Raw genomic sequence first — 12567 nt, forward strand, 5'->3', positions numbered from 1 at the left:
CAGCTGGAGAATCAGTGACTTTTACTGATCAAAGAGAAATGGGAGGTGGATTTGACATCATGAATATGATCATGTTCCTGAATAGGTCCTTCATTCGCGTGCAAGTTGGATGGATTGATCCTGATGCAATAAATGGAAGAGAATTCATCCTTTTTGAGGACATGATTCAGTGGCACAATGGTTTTAATCAGGTCTGGAATCTAGGGGTTTATTATCTTGCTATATTCTCCAGATTAGGCAATAACCATCACTGTTCTCCTGGATAGGTTGATTGAAAATTTTTGAATATCTAGTTGGATGAAATGATGAACTTTCCAATCAAAGATTACCTTTCGTATTTGAAGTTCAGTGGCTATTTCTCCCTTCTGAAATTATTTCCTGTTTCTTTCTGTTTGTTTAAAGGTGATGCCCGTATCTGTGTGCAATGACTACTGTCGCCCAGGTAATAGGAAGAAAAAGAAGGAAGGGCATAAATTTTGCTGCTATGATTGTACTCCATGTCCAGAAGGGGAGATTTCAAACCAGAATGGTAAATGACATTTTTTCATTGTACAAGGTTAGCAAGTATCCGTTGAAAGGAATTTAAACATTACCTTGTGCATGTAACCACACTGCTTGGAGTGGTGTGAATATTTTATTGCTACTTTCCAGTAAATTTTCAGTGAAACATTCAAAGACTGTTAAAGCCTGGGGAAATCCCATGCACATGGATTTGAAAGGAAGCCCCAGGCAACAGAATTAATGATTTCATTGTGCACATAATTTAAGAGAACCTGTCAAGTACTACAATTGTACAGAAGTTGCAGATTTGTGAAACATGTCTGTGGCAAGAATGAAACACACTAGACACCCATTGTCGGTGAAATTGGCCCAGAACTTTATTCATTACATTTCAGGATGGAGGGGATGGCATGACACTAGAGTGAAGATAGGGTCATGATTCCAGCCAGCACTTGCTGTTCAAATGATATTCCACTTGAATGTGCAGATGCACTCAACACCCTTCAAAGTTTAATAATGCTGGACTTTTTTGTGTTGGCAAAACAAGCATTCAGGTTCCCAGTCGCGACTGTGGGAGGGGTTTGGGCAATTCTGGGCTCCAACTGACCTCAGGGCATGGCTTGATACTATCTGTTGCTAGGCCCTATATGGTCCACAATAATGATGTATTTCTGCCTAATGGCTTTTTGGCTGAGCTTTTCAACAAAAGTTTTAGATCAACTAACAAAGGTTGTTTCCACTTCCTGAGGGAAAGGTGAAAACCCCTCAACCCAGAGAAAATTAAGTATGGGAGTAATATATATATATATATATATATATATATATATATATATATATTGATTGTTCCAATTAACTGGTGACCCAAAGATTCAAGATTCCATACCTTCTGCCATTCTGGTGCATCAAGTGACAATTTAAAATATTTAAACAAAACTATGTCAAATTAAGCAGACAAATCAAAGAGTAGTTCAGATATTATACGATAATTGGCTGACACATAATCAGACGATTCACACGAAAAACAGCAAAAACTGTTATATGGGGGGCAAACGTCAAACACAAATTGTCAGTGGAATTTGGCATTCTTCTGTTTTTCAGATATGGCTGACTGCTTCAGATGCCCAGAAGATCAGTATGCAAATAAGAACAAAAATGGATGCATTCCCAAAATAATAACCTTTCTTTCTTATGAGGAAGCTTTAGGGATCAGCTTAATGGCAGTTGCAATTGCTTTTTCCCTAATTACAATTTTGGTGCTGGGAACTTTTATTAAACACAAAGACACTCCCATTGTCAAAGCCAACAACAGGGATGTCACCTACGCTCTCCTCATTGCCCTTCTACTCTGCTTCCTCTCATCTCTTCTATTCATTGGACACCCTGGCAAAGTGACCTGTCTTCTTCGACAACCAACTTTTGGCATCATCTTCTCCGTGGCTGTTTCTTGTGTGTTGGCCAAAACCATCACTGTAGTTGCAGCTTTCATGGCCACCAAGCCTGGGTCCAGTATGAGGAAGTGGATGGGGAAAAGACTGACCAATTCTGTTATCCTATCCTGCTCCCTCGTTCAAGTGATTATTTGTACTGGGTGGTTGATGACCTCTCCCCCATTCCCTGATCTAGACATGCACTCGGTAATGGAAGAAAGCATTGTGCAATGTAATGAAGGCTCAGTGACCATGTTTTACTGTGTCTTGGGCTACATGGGCCTCCTGGCCATTGCCAGCTTCATTGTGGCATTTGCAGCTCGCAAACTACCAGACAGTTTTAATGAAGCCAAATTCATTACCTTCAGTATGTTGCTGTTTTGCAGTGTTTGGTTGTCTTTTGTTCCAACCTACCTGAGCACCAAAGGGAAATCCATGGTGGTGGTGGAGATCTTCTCCATCTTGTCCTCCAGTGCTGGATTGTTGGGCTGCATATTTGCCCCTAAATGCTACATCATTGTTCTGAAGCCTGAGCTGAACAAAAGGGAGCAACTAATAAAGAGAAAGATGTAAATTGTACCTTATTTTTTTATTCTGTTGCAATGTTATATGTTAAGGGTTTTAGTATAAAAGTGGTTGCCTCTAGTAGGAAGTAAAACACATACTGGAAAGTTTAAGTTTATGGATTTAAAAGCAGGTTATAATGCTCTCTTAGCTTAGCTCAGGGGTGAGGAATCTGGCTGGTGGATTCAATTTTGCCCAACTAAGATTCTTACTGGCAGATCAATCCCAACAAACCACATCCACCTGCCTCACAGGCACAAAGACACAATCAGGAGGTTAAAGTGAGTTCCCAGTTCTTTCCTTGCTGAAGGAAGTTTTCCCTGGAGCAATGTTCTCATTTATTCCAGTGAATACTTTTGAATATCTGATAATAACCTGCTGCAGGAAAAGAATGCAAGAAAGATCATGGGGCAGCTGTTTCTGGGATCATGTGAAACCATTGCGTTCCCTTCTTAAGTTTGCTGTTGCCAGGAAGTGTAATGTTGATCATGTAGTTTTTGTTGCATCTATAGTACTCTGATGGTTTTTTTTGGGGGGGGGTATATTTTATATTTGCTATCACATTGTTTTGTTACTTTATTTTTGTGACGGGGGGATATGTTCCTTTACAGGGGTCAGCAAACTTTTTCAGCAGGGGGCTGGTCCACGGTCCCTCAGACCTTGGCGGGGGGGGGGGGGCACAGACTATATTTCAGAAAAATAAATAAATGAACAAATTCCTATGCCCCACAAATAACCCAGAGATGCATTTGAAATAAAAGGACACATTCTACTCATTTAAAAACACGCTGATTCCCAGACCATCCGCGGGCCGGATTTAGAAGGAAATTGGGCCAGATCTGGCCCCCAGGCCTTAGGTTGCCTACCCATGTTCTTTTACTATTGGGTTAAGCCACTTTTGTTAGTTTGTGGGAGGGGGATTGGCATTCAAATAAGATGATGATGATGGGTAACGGGAGCCCACGTTGCTTATGAGGGGGAGGCAGATTTCATTGAAACTGCTACAAAAACAGATGAGGGACTCCATTTTTGCAGGATAAATGTCTTCCACCTTCTATAGCAAGCCTGCTTGTAGATGTGCCTTTAAAGGACTCATTGCATTTTGGCATTCAGTGAGTGACAGGTTGGTGGCCCCAACCACTTATCAACCTTTGGCTCAAAAGGGATAGGAGGAAGAGCAATCAGGCTGACTGCTGTGGAACACGTTCTAATCTCTGCCCTAGCACTACATACCCAATTATAAAAATTAAGTTTTTATGGGTAAGCAAGAAATAGGGAAATGCATTGGACAGTGTGAGATGAATTACTTCAATTTTATTGAATGAATCACTTTCAAATGAATTACTTCAATTGTATTGACTTATTAATATATATTTCTTTCATGGGATTGAGTAATTTTATATCATTCTCTTCAGAAATGCTGAACTACATTTACTTAAGTAAATAAATTGATTGCCTAAGATTAAGGGACTGAGACTCCTAACTACTTTGTAGGATAATACGGACGAGTATATACTCCCTACAATGTTGTGGCTCTTACTGGGTTAATCTAAAATGGTACTTCAATCACTGAACAATGATTTCGATGCCTTAAAGGCAGTCTTTATATTTTTACCCTGAGCAGGGCAATATAGATCACACAAATTTAAGAACAGAACAAATCAAATGTCTGGGTATGCCCACAAAACATATAGGTTTTCAGCAGGTATCCATTAGCTAAAGTGGTACCTCAGGTTAAGAACAGTTTCAGGTTAAGAATGGACCTCCAGAACGAATTAAGTTCTTAACCCGAGGTACCACTGTAGTTCAGTTCTGTAGTGGCCAATGACTTCACCACTTTTGGCAATCTATCTCTCTTCTGGAGCCATCAGAGGAAAGTGATGTGCCTTCTCCGATCATCAACTTTTGGTATTGTTTTCTCAGTGGCTCTTTCTTGCATGCTGGCCAAAACCATCACTGTGGTTATAGCTTTAGTGGCCAAAAACCTGGGTAAGTGGGTAGGAAAAAGATTGACCAACTCTGTTGTTCTTTCTTTCTCCTTTATTCAAGCAGACATCTGTATGCTGTGGTTGTCAACCTCTCCCCGATTCTCAGAAAGAAATCATAGTGCAATGTAATGAAGGGTCAGTCACCATGTTTAACTGTGTCCTAAGTTACATAGGCCTCCTGGCTGCCGCCAGTTTCATTGTGGCATTCCTTGCTTGCAAATTACCCGACAGTTTTAACGAAGCCAAGTTCATTACATTCAGCATGTTGCTGTTTTGAGGTGTTTGCCTTTCTTTTCTTCCAGCCTATCTGAGCACCAAAAGGAAAGACATGGTGTCTGTGGAGATCTTCTCCACCTTGGCTTCCAGTGCTGGGTTATTGGGCTATATCTTTGTCCCTAAATGTTACATCATTATACTAAGGCCTGAACTGAACAACAGAGAGTAACTGATTAGAAGAAAAATTAGTGAATCTCTCTCTATGTTTTTGGTCTGTTTTATGTGAACATTAATTGTTTTAGGAGGAAATATGTTTTTAATTCATTTATTACAAATATTTGTTTAAAAATATCGACAGATGTTACATTTCTCTATCAACTCCCCTCATTCCCTCTCATTACCTCACATCCATACTAACTGACACCCATCCAGGTTGCCATGGTGGATTCTGGGCATTTAAATGAACTATTCTGTACAGAGCTTCAGCATTTTGTGTTATGGGTACCAGCCACAAAGAAGTCAAAGTTTTATTCACCGAAACATACCTTCCTTCCCCATCCACATGAGTAAATGTCACAGTTCCAGGACATATTCCCATCATTAAGAAGAGCTCGAGGCAGAACTGCCTTGAAGCGGCATTAGGATGGCCATAGTCCAGAGAAAGTCTTAATGGACACATAGAGAAGCCTGGGGACACATATTGGGCCCTGCTCTCAGGTTCCACATGTCTGATCTAGCCTAAGGAATTCAAAAGCAGAGGGCAAACTATTAAACTACCTTAGGCTTTAAAGGTCAGCACCAACACTTTGAATTGTTGGGTTGTCAGAATTATTATTGGATGTGGGGTGCATTTTTTTGACATGGCTACAGGTAAAGGCAAGTGTAAGTTGGGCCCTAAGGGCAAAGGAAAGGCACCTGCCACCCTTGAGGAAGCATGCACAGTCAAACCCCACCTCCTCTGAAGATGAAGAGCAAGACTGGAGGACTATATTGGTGTGCCTTTATAGAAATCAGCTCCTGCTGCAATTGCGACTCCCAAGTCATCATCATCAGTGCATGGCACGGTACAAACTGGAAGTCATGTTGAAGGTCTTGTGAGGTCTCGGGCATGAACTTTGAGGCTCTGCAAGACCTTGGATATCACATCCTAGGTCATTCCAGGCCTCAGAAACACCACTGCAGTATGTTACTGTGGCATCATGATGTCACAACATTATGGTGTCACATTACGTCACAGGTGCCATTGGGCACCCATAACCTGGGGCCCAAGTTTTCTCCCCCCCCCCCCGCCCGATGAAGTTATGAGTTTCACAGGAAGCACCAGCTACGGACATCACACAGGAGGTGGGCATGGCTGCTGATTTTCCTATGGCTCCAGCCTTTGGAGTAGCATTTTATATACTGTAGGTAATGGCTCCTTTGCTGTGTCTCTCTGTTGTTAGGATGTTTTTCAAAGTTAGTTCATGATCTGATGGTTACTGCTTTTGCTACTGCATTGTTTATGAAAGCTTGTGGTTGGTGGTGGGTCAGCCAGGGTATTAGAGTGTTCCCCTAATTTGTCCTGTGTTTCTCATACTGATATGCGGTTGTCATTTTTTCCCTAGTAAATCATACATTTTCCTGATCTTCTTCTTCTTCTTCTTCTTCTTCTTCTTCTTCTTCTTCTTCTTCGCTTGGAGACATCCATTAAGAATAAAACATTGACATTTAAATCGCAAACAGTTTGAGACAGAAATGCACAAGATTTTGATATGCTGATTTAATTCATTATAGAATTCTCCTCTGAAACTGTAAATTGATTAACTTCATTTGCAGTATGGTGACAAAATTCTACCAGCACAGACTTGCCTTGGCATTTGCTGTGAAAGAGATCAATGAGAACCACACGATCTTGCTGAATGCGGGTTCAACATCCATGATGTATTATGGCTATGATTATGATTAATCATTATCATAAATAATAACACCACCAACAGCTAGATATCCCTCCCATGCTCCACTTCATATTCTGCTTACCCAGAACATGACCTTGAACTCTGATAATGTCTCGTGAAACTCTGAATGGGGAAGAGAGCCATGGGAATGTGTGAGAGAGTATAAAGTAGACATGATACACTGTTAAGGTTTAGATAAGGTGTTCTGTGCTCTTTCATTTCTGGTCCCACTCACCAATGGCATATAGCTTATTTAAGGTTAGCAAGAAGATAATTCATTACTCAGGCTGAAAATGAATTCCCACCCCTCCCAATATACCAATACCTTCTCCCAGTTTAGGGTCCTCTCATTTTGACTCAAGAAAACCACCATTTTATAGTTCAAATCGGGGAAAATAAATACAGTAAATGGACAAAAGGCTACCATCGGGGGTAGCAATGGAACTGATGATTCACCATGCTAGAAAAAAATAAAATAGTTTCTTCTTCTGTTAGATTCACAAAATGTATAGGGGTATGCGTACCACTGCATCCCCCCAGAAAAAAAGCACTGCCTTCTGCTGTTTCTTGCAAATGAATTGTGCTATTAATTTTTAAACTATAGCTTTATCTTATTGAGAAGTGCTGAGTCCCATTTCCTTGAAGACAACTGGAGTAGAGAAGTGGTCCTAATCTCAAAATTTAGAACTGCTACTTTATATCCTGATGACAGTGTCTTCACTCAGAGTTTCCTGTTGTTCTTAGCACACCGAGAAAAAATCCTTCTGCCATTTTTTTCTTTCATCTAAGCAGCATGATTGTGAGTAAAAAAGTGTTATTCAGACTCTAAAATCTGAATAAGCAAATAATATTCCTATTCTGCAATTACTCAAATCACTGCAATTTCTTCACCAGGTCAAATCCCCAGATGGCTTCCTGAACGGAAGAAAACAATCAACAAGCAAGCCTGAAAGTACTTAAAAATAAGCTCATATGTTATGGAGAGTTAGTGTAGAGGTGAGAGTCAGAAAGGGCTCTATCAGTTCAGTTTAGGACAATATAATTTCTGTTACTTCTCAAGGAATGTATTTGCAACCTTTCAATTAAATGTATACCATAAGCTAGGCTGCCAGGATGGTGTTGCTATGGGTGTTGCTGAATCTAATAACTCCTGTTGCTAATACCTCTAATTCTATCCGCTGCCCTAGGAATAATCCTTTTCCTGTTCCACACGAGTGGTACCAGCCAGGTGAACTCATCATTGGGGGAGTTGCTTCTCAGAGCTATTACGTTTTCTATGAAGTTTTCTTTAAGGAACACCCATCAAAGAACCTGTTTGATGTTTCATAGTAAGACTTTTTCATTGCCCCTTTGAATTGCCTTTCCCTTTGTCTCATGTTTTACAGACATGAATCCTAAAGAGAGGGATAATTTTATCACTGGCATTTTCAAGCTGCAGTTGGAGCTACATTTTCCTGGAAAAAAATGTTATTTCAATTCAAAAAAAAATTAAAGCCTACCAGCTCTCAAAAAATGATTTGAATAAAAAGGTGTATTTACAATTGTTCTGCAGTATACTTATTGTGAGGAGTGGGGAAGAGAAGGGTGAAAATGTAAATAAATAGATAAGGTTACATTACAGATGAATTCAAAACATAAAACCATACACCATCCTTCAATATCCCCAAAGCTTCCTTGCCATTTGAAAGAGCATTAGATTTTACTACCACATATTCTAGGTCTTTTAAAGTTTCAGTGTGTGTTGACTTGAAATGATTGCTTAGGTAAATTGTATTGCCGCTGACATTCATGAGTATATTTGTCTTTCCATTAAATATTTCTTTCATGGCTCCTGATCTGAAAAACTTCCATGGGAGGAGTTACATCATGGTGAAAGTTATCCTATGCAGATGGATATGGAAATTGGTTGAATTGTGTTGAGACAGACAGGGATTGAGACAGTTCAGGTTAGATAGCACAGGGAAACCTGAGATTGTCAGAATGGGGTATTAGCCCAGAGAGGCTGACATTGGGCTGGAAAACCTAAAGAAATAGGAGACTAATTTTGCCACCGGCTGTGTCTTCCAGTGTGAAGGTAAGTCCATTGCCACCTGACTCCCCTTTCCATCTGATGCACCGCAGGATCAATGACTGCTTCTAATGTGCAAGCAACCTTCCTGCCCCAACCGCAGCTGTATACTGAGAAAAAAAGCTATCTGAATTCAATGGGACTTTCATGTAAGTCTGTATAACATTGCAGCTTTCAGTTAAATGAAGTTGTCGCCTACTTAAGGAGAAACAGATGAATTTTATTTTTTTTCTTGATCAACTGTGACGGAAATGGCAAGCAGTAGAAGAACAGCAGGTGTGTGAAAGTGTCATGCAAAACAGTAATGCCCCGATCATTGGACAGTATGGATTTTATTAGTTTAGATGTGTTAATTACAAATGCAATCTTTTCATTTCAGTTTGAAACAGAAGATGTCCAATATTGTAGTATGTTCATATCTGTAACTAATTTACTTTATTTGCAGTATGGTGCCTAAATTTTATCAGCACGTCCTTGCATTGGCATTTGCTGTGAAAGAAGTCAATGAGAATCCCAACATCTTGCCCAATATCACACTTGGCTTCCACATCTATGACAGCTATTATGATGCAAGGATGACCTACCGTACGACTCTTGACCTCCTCTTCAAAATGAAGACATTTGTTCCCAACTACAAATGTGACACCCAGAAAACCCTCATATCCACCATTGGGGGACTTGGCCATGATACCACCTTCCATATGGCAGACACATTAGGTCTCTACAAGATACCACAGGTAAGATGCATAAATGAGGATATGGGGATACCACAGGTAAGATGTATGAAGGGGTGAATGAGAATTTTTTCTTCCTGCGTCTATGGGTTGCTTCCATGTTTGTTTTACACAGGGCAGACCTATTGGGAAGTATTCTAGCCAGTAGTTCTACTCAGAACAGACTTATCAAAATTAATGCATCTAGCTTAGTCATGATCCTTAATTTAAAATTTAGATCTATACAAGCCTGCATCTTTATCCCATATTCCTTGTAGATTGCCTTTTCTGTTTTATATCTAGGGATGTGAGATTGAACTGCTCACAGCTCAAATCAAAATGTGCAATTAGAAAAAAGAAAGCTTAGAATTTGTGGAATAAAAAGCCAAATGGTACAGAGAGAATGTTTTCCATACGATTTGAGATCATATTCACATTTTCTTTCAGTTTGCATATGGTTCATATCCCTCAGCAGAGAGTGATACAAGACAGGTTCCTTCTTTTTATCGCATGGTGCCCAATGAAGCACACCAGTTTCTTGGGATTATCCGCTTGCTTAAGCATTTTGGATGGACATGGATCGGACTCTTTGCTCTGAATGACAACAGTGGGGAACATTTCTTGCAGATCCTCGAACCATTGCTTTCTGAAAATGGAATTTGCTCAGCCTTCACACAAAAAATCCCAAAACAAGTCCACTATGATAATGTGGACGAAATGCACGATATAGCCTTGAATATCTATGCACAAATCAGAAATAATAAAGTCACTACATTTATTGTTTATGGAGAATCTCTGGCAATTATAGCACTGAGAATTATTATATTTCTGCCAGATCCTACAAATAAGAAAAACACATCATTTAAAAAGGTATGGATCTTTACAGCACAGACTGATTTCATAACTATGGGTTTTAGTAAGGTTTGGGGTGTCCTGCTCTTCCAGGGTTCCCTTTCCTTCACAATCCACTCACAAAATATTCCAGCATTCAAGGAATTTCTTCACAACATAAAGCCTTCCTTGACACAAGGAGATGGTTTCATCAAAGTCTTCTGGGAGCAAGCATTTGACTGTGTATTTCCAAATCTTGATGTGCCAATGGAGTTCAGTGGCATGTGTTCTGGAGAGGAGAGGTTGCAGAGTCTTCCAAGGTCTCTGTTTGAAATGAGCATGACTGGTCACAGCTACAGCATCTATAATGGTGTCTATGCTGTGGCTCATGCCTTGCATAACATTTACTCCCCTAGATCCAAGCAGAGAGCAATGGGAAAAAGTGAAAGATTAAAACTTCAGGATCTGGAGCCTTGGCAGGTAAAGTACTGAGAATGAAGAGAAAAAATATTATCATTATCTGCATGACATTATATACCACTGGAACTTAAGACATTTCTGCTTGGTTATCTAATAAAACTATTATTATTTAGAAGTCATCTGAAGGCAGCCCTGTATCGGGAAGTTATTAATGTTTGATTATATTTTAATATGTGTTAGTAGCCTCCCAGAGTGGATGGGGCGACTTTGCCAGATGGTTGGGGTATATATAAATAAATGATGATTATGATTATAATATAGTATTCTAGAAAATTATCAAGAAATTTAATTCAGACTCAGAAACAGCTCCTAAGACTACAGTAGCTAAGAATATCTGAATGAATTGAGCAAATTTGGTCCATAGTAACTATGATTAAACCAACTTATAAAAGAATACATATAAACCAGCCTAACAGCTCTATGGAAAAAAAATCATAATTTTTTGTTATGTTTTGGCATAACAAGTTCAGTATGCCCAAGCTTATGCTGCTTTCAACCTGTAGTAATAGTATTTATTTAGGCTGTCTTTAATTTCTTTTATTGTTAAAAGTTTTTTTTTAAAAAAAAGGACTTTATCACATTAGGATTTAGAAGTGCTGTTTAAATGGCATTGCAAATTGTATTCACTGAAAAAAATTAATCTTTGCATCTTAAATTGTGTGCTTCTTTTTGCCAAATAATATTTTTCTTAGAGTTTTTCACCATACAATAATATAACAGCTACAAAATCTACAGTGAAAACAGGAAGAATACCGAGTCCTTTCCTAGAGGCAATTCACAGCTCTCACCTGAGATCCCTCCTATTTCCTCCCTATCTCTCATTTTGGGGGGCTAATGCTTCCCTGTCTCCCGCCAAGGGCCTGCCATGACCAACCCTATGAATAGTTAATCCCTGGACCTTAACAAGGGCCCCAAATCTAGGACCTCAAAAGAAATAAAGAAGAAAAGAGGGAAAGGAGAAAATAAACGGAAAGAAATATTAGAGATAAATAAAAAGGGCTTCCAATGCATAATAAAGTCTCCATCTGTTGTGTCAAAATCACAGATATTTCACACATGTTCTTTGTTAACTGAAGCTAAGTTACTATACCTAAATAAGCTTCATGAAGAAATGTTTCTGTAAACCATGGCATTTTATTCAAAATCTCATTTATGCTATTTCCCATTCAACTCCATTTTCTCTTTCTATTAGCTGCACCTTGTTCTTCAGGACATTTCATTTAACAACTCAGCTGGAGAAACCGTGTCCTTTACTGATCAAAGAGAAGTGGGAGGGGGATTTGACATCATGAACATAGTCACGTTCCCAAACAGGTCCTTCCTTCGATTGAAGATTGGATGGGTTGATTCTGATGCAGATGATGGGAAAGAATTCATCATTAATGAGGACATGATTTTATGGCACAATGATTTTAACAAGGTCTGGAATCTAGGCAGGGGTGCCAACTTGAATAAAATATGGGGGGGAGGCAGGTAAGCCCTGCCCCAATTAATCAGTTGCAAGACGTGGCTCATGCACACCTTTTGAATGACAATGCCCATCACCTCTGGGAGAGGGTTGGCCCCTCAATTATTTTACTGAGGGTGTATGTGAAGCGACTTTGGCCCCTAGAAGTTGGCTCCTAAGACTCTAGAGTTTACTTGTAGGCCCCGCATTCTCCTACTTATGAGCATAGTGATATACTCCTCCACTCAATTCTTGTTTAAGAGACTTGTACAATAGCATCTTAAGCTTGTGGGGCAGAGTATGGATGACTTTTCGGGTTAACTTTCCAGTAGCACCTTAAAGACCAACTAAGTTAGTTCTTGGTATGAGCTTTCGTGTGCATGCACACTTCGTCAGAT

This window comes from Podarcis filfolensis (genome assembly GCF_964270895.1).
Source record: "Podarcis filfolensis genome assembly, chromosome: 13".
Lineage (NCBI taxonomy): Eukaryota > Metazoa > Chordata > Lepidosauria > Squamata > Lacertidae > Podarcis > Podarcis filfolensis.